The sequence below is a fragment of the Hesperophylax consimilis genome, chromosome 12, assembly GCF_061612785.1.
Source record: "Hesperophylax consimilis isolate HC1 chromosome 12, BYU_Hcon_1.0, whole genome shotgun sequence".
Classification (NCBI taxonomy): Eukaryota; Metazoa; Arthropoda; class Insecta; order Trichoptera; family Limnephilidae; genus Hesperophylax; species Hesperophylax consimilis.
In genome coordinates this window covers 7,720,574-7,725,912 of record NC_142847.1, presented here as the reverse complement: position 1 = coordinate 7,725,912, position 5,339 = coordinate 7,720,574, and the positions used below count along the sequence as shown (strand labels likewise).

At 35.7% G+C, this 5,339-nt stretch overlaps 1 non-coding gene across 1 annotated transcript; it reads left to right on the top strand.

Moving 5' to 3' along the window:
* Nucleotides 1–386: 386 nt before the first annotated feature.
* On the top strand, nucleotides 387–459 carry TRNAS-AGA (transfer RNA serine (anticodon AGA)). The gene has a single exon. It is a non-coding gene; the product is annotated as a tRNA-Ser (tRNA).
* The last annotated feature ends 4,880 nt before the right edge of the window (nucleotides 460–5,339 follow it).

Genomic DNA, 5,339 nt, shown 5'->3' with positions numbered 1-5,339 from the left:
ATCGAATGGACACGGGTTCGAGTCCCGTTGGCGTCATGTATTTTTTATCAGGAGATTTTTTTCAATGTGGATGAGTGTTTCAGGCGAACAATTATTGCTTATAAAAATAAAAATAATTGTTATCCTTTGTGCTATGCATAAATGAAATCTTGTCTTAAAAACATTAATTTATCAAAAAAATAATAATTAATATTTGACAAGTTCAAGTATTTCACCTAAAAATGTAGACAATTTGTCTCAACGCCATCTAGTGAGAGAGTTAGCACTTACAATGCCTTTCTCATATAAAATAAAGTTGGTTGTTCTCAGGTGAAAAAAATGTAACAAGCAGTAATTTTTGAATGAAACACTAGCATATATTGAATAATTTCGCGGGTAAGAGATAAGCCTCCATAGCTCAGTGGTCAGAGCTTTCGACCAGAAATCGAATGGACACGGGTTCGAGTCCCGTTGGCGTCATGTATTTTTTATCAGGAGATTTTTTCAATGTGGATGAGTGTTTCAGGCGAACAATTATTGCTTATAAAAATAAAAATAATTGTTATCCTTTGTGCTATGCATAGATAAAATCTTGTCTTAAAAACATTAATTTATCAAAAAAATAATAATTAAATAACCTATTATTTAAAATCTCCTTCCACGACGAGTTGGAGAACTGTTTGTGAACTCTCACAAGACGTGCTTCAGAAGACCAGTCCCAATTCAAACTAAATGCTAACCAGCTATCCCAAGTAGTTGTAACAATTTGAAAGTGAAAATATTGATTACAGTCCACCGCAAATATTGATTTGGATGCAATGTGCGACCACATTAATAATTAAATTTTGCAAAGGAACCTTTCATTAAATACAATCATATATTATACAGCACAAGAACATATTATTAACTTCATGAAAGTGAAATAAACCGTAATATATAAACGCGCCCAAAATAAAGTATTATAATATGTAAATATTTTAATTTATTACAGCCTTATTTGAACTTCTTTATTAGTTTTGTTATTAATTTTCTTGAAATAATTAACATTGTAATTTAAGAATACGTAATTCTTGTTAAAAATATAATATTTTATAGTTAAAATTAATGACGAAACCCCGAAACCCCGAAAAAGAGAATTTCAATATTAGGTCCTCTAAATCATAAAATTATGTTTTACCTAACCCCGATGAGAATAAATACAATATAATGTAAGGTAAAATTATTTTAATTTTATTTATTGGGCTTTATTATTCATAAAATAATTATAACTAACACGAAACAACACACTTTTAATGGCCGAAAAATGATCAAACCACAAAAATGATAAAAACAGGTCATCAAAAAATACCCTTCATAAAGCATCTCAAAAGATGACATGGCCCCTGTGGGAAATGATTTTTTAAAGTCCTTTATATTTTAATATATTTTTAATTTTTTTTTTGTTCTACGCTAAGTCCACATAAAAGGTCCTGAGGAAAATAATTTCCCTCATCTTTGGAGATGCTGTGTGAAAGGTTTTTTAAGGAGATGAAGGAGTGAAATGGTCTATGAAGAAACCCATGTTGTAGGAGGGAGGAAACACAGAGGCCGGCAGAGTCGTAGAAGCCATCCGTTATCATGTGACAAATGTCAACCGAGTACATATATTGTGCGTTTGGCGTGTTTATTAAAAAACATATTAAATCTTAAACAATAACGTTACATATTTTAAAACATTATTTGATAGTTCCTACTTAGGTATTTCTTATTCTCTAAATTCAATTAAAGTGTAAGTTTTGACAAAAGGCACACGCAGTTTCTTGTTCTATACTAATTTGAGCCAACGAAACTTTGAAAGTCCCATCGCGCTTTCATCACGGGAGCGCAGCAGTAGTGAGGAGGAATACTTCCCGTATCAAATACCCCGCCAGGCGTCATTAGTATTCATTTCGTCAGATCGCTGGAGTTTCGTTAATTATTTGAAGGTAATTCGACTCACAAGGACACAGGAGAACGAAATAAGAGCAGCCCCCGCAGGCCTGGAACTGTTTGTACGCGCAGAAGAGGATTGGGCTTAAAAACAGGGCAATGTTTAACCTTTACGTTCTGTTGGCATCCTGGTAGTTTTTGCGTTTTCCAGGAAAGCTGCTAAGCTTTGTGATGTTTTGAATAATAAATAAAATACATACGATAAATAATAAACGAACGTGCTCAAAAAATTTTTTTGTTTAGACAACGACGGAAGATTTATGGACAGACAGGCCTGGAGTAAACAGATTCCCACGGGAAAGGAGAGACCGGAGCGACAGTCGAGTTTTGAACTTGGGTGCATTGACAGCCCCGAGAAAGGGATACAAATCAGAAGTGTTGTTTGAAATTACAGTTAATTATTGAATTCAAGTGGTATTAGAGAGTATTGCGGAATATTGAATTAAAGTGAAAGATTATTGATCCGGCGTTTGTGTGAAGTGAAAGTGGTTCGACTCAGTGGGAAAACAATTAATAATAATGACAATAATAATAATTGGATAATTTGTAGAGCGCCGTTTTGTAAAAACCCACCTCAGGGGCGCCAGGTGTTGTGCAATCGCGATTGTGTTATAAAGTTGTGTTGATTTAAACGTGATTTCGTATACAGTTCGAACTAGATTGCTTGTCTTAAAAACATGAAAATAATAAAAATAATGATTGCGTTTTTAAAATAGAGTGAATGTACTTAAAGGCAGGAAGTGTTTAATCGGGCTAAGTTATTGATTTGGCGAGATGGCATTCTATCCACGGAGACCGAAAACCAGAGAATCAAATAGATTATTAACTGTGGGTTCGAATCCTAACAGATTAGGGAGGTACAATTTTATTTACAGGAATATTTAATTACCCTTTTATAAGCGTAGGGAGGAGGTCGAAAATTAAAGTGATTTAGCTATATAGTGTAACCAGGTAAGCTTCACGCTGAGAATGAGAGGTGCCTAACTGGGTGAGTTTTTTTATATTATTTATTAAATTTCAGAGGACCTTTTTAAAAGACGGATACAACCGAGGTACAGGAACTAAGTTTACGACACCTGCCGCCCAAATAATGTTATCATTAACAGGGATGTGCTAGGCGAACCGTCAATCAGCTGTGAGCGAGGGACGAGTCAACGACCTTTTCATATATAGGCCGAGAGGCGCGGAGTACAGTCAGTCAAAGGGGAAGTTTTGCTAGCGTATGCCGTCCCAAATTGAAAGCGATCGGATGCAACCAGACGGAACGAAATGAAAACTTTTCTTCTGTTATTTGACTTTCTAATTTAATACTTTTCATCTATTATTTGACTTTCTAAGTTACGAATTGGGATGCACAAAAACAAATCTAAAGTCGAAAGAGGGAGATGGTAATCTCCGAAATAAAACTACCAACCGAACAACTTTTCTCAACAGGTATCTTTCGAGAGGTAGGCAGCCTCTTTAAATTAAATGCAAAAAATCAAACCAATTATCCGTTTATACCTTACCTGAGAGGATAGGTATTCAGTAGAAGTTACCCATACCTAATACACGAGGATGCTAGTAACCTCATAAAATAAATACTGGAACCAAATATTAAAATACAGACAGTCCTCATCCCAAATTTGGCATTTCGAGTAGACCTTACATATATCTCACATGATAATTGGCTGAATGGGTAGGCACACAACCTATCGTTAATAAGCAGGCAAAATGTCGACAAGATCGTCGTGTGTTACCTATGTATTGACCTAGAAAGGGATGTAAATCCCCGACGGCGTGGGAGTTACAACGTTTTCTGGAGGTGGCACGTAACTTAGGACCTTGCGTGTCACATTTTCGCGACTAGATTCGTGACAAGGGATGTCATGGTTTTCCCCTTCTACACTCAGTAAAGTAGATTTTCCTGGAGGTGTTTGAGATTGGGGCAATTCTGAAATTGGTGATGAGACCTGGTTTTCTTTATTCTGGCGTGAAGGTTGCCGATTTGGAACAAGGGGAGACCCGGCCGGTTGTGATATCCAGACACGCAGATATCGATCGCCTTGCTCAAATTATCATCCATCAGTTTTGTTTGGTAAGAGGAGGAGTCAATCTTAGCTTGAAAAAAATTCATTTCCTTTCCTCTCCTTCCCCTCCCAAAATATATACATGGATGGCGCCGACAACTAACACCATAAACTTATCGTATGTATATCACATATATAAAATCTAACACTTTATTATATTCACATTACCCTACGATAGGTAGAATCGAGTAGCTAGTGGGGGGGGGGGAGCAGGCGACTTAGGAGATAAGGTTTATGAAATGGTTTTGAAACACAGCGGTAATGGATTCAACTCACTCTATCTCAAAAGAACCAAGGGATACCACACAAAACATAAATAACTAGGTTTCTAAACCGAGAAACAAAAACCCAACACAACGTTCGGTGAAGCCTTTTTATACTGAACCGTCACGTGAAATGAGTACGTTCAAGGTTGTACGTCACGTAGACAAACTAGAATGTACACTCTTGAAGGGGTGTGTAATAAAGAAAAGACGGCAGGGAGGACCTACCCTCCCCGGATATATATATAACCAAAGCCTTATGGAAAAGTTACCTACGGGACTTAAGGAAAATTATCGTAGAAAGAAGAGAAGGAAAAGTTTGAAGTAGAAAGGTCAGATCATTACATCTGATGCCGCAAACCAGGAGAGATAGATTTAAAAGCTGGCTTGAGTTCATTACTGTTGTTGAGGGAAAAATGGATTTCATAAACCTTATTAATTCACACTAACAGCAAAAGAAATGGTACCTATCGTCAAAAATGATAACAGAGACATCGTACTTCAAAGGCAAAATAGAATAAACAGACAGACCCGGAAAACATTGAATTCATTGTGACGACAAAAAACATCTAAAATGTTCATAAACAACGAAGCCAAAGGATAAACAAACATCGAAATCGGATTAATTATAACACAAGAATTAGAATAACTGTAAACAATTATTGTTTATTCCAGATCTAAAAGGCAGAGAATGTTTAAGTCATAAATAACACAGACGGACAAAAAACCATCGGATCACAGCCGAGGACACAAAATAAAAACAAATCAACATGGAAATAAATAATACTCGAACATAATACAAATAACGTATTGAGATGAAACAACACTGTTTAAACAATTAACTCAAAGTTTAAAATTCGAAAATAAACAAGTGTGACATGACATATTGAATTTCTACCCATAAAGACACGAAACACTTGAAAAAGCTGAGGGCGGAAAAAAACTCACCAGTAGAACAAGCCGATAATCACGGGAACCAAAAAATAAACAGATGCTAGGTTAGAAACGAAGAACAGGGGCGCTCAACATTTTGGAAGAATTAAAATAAAATTTAAAATAA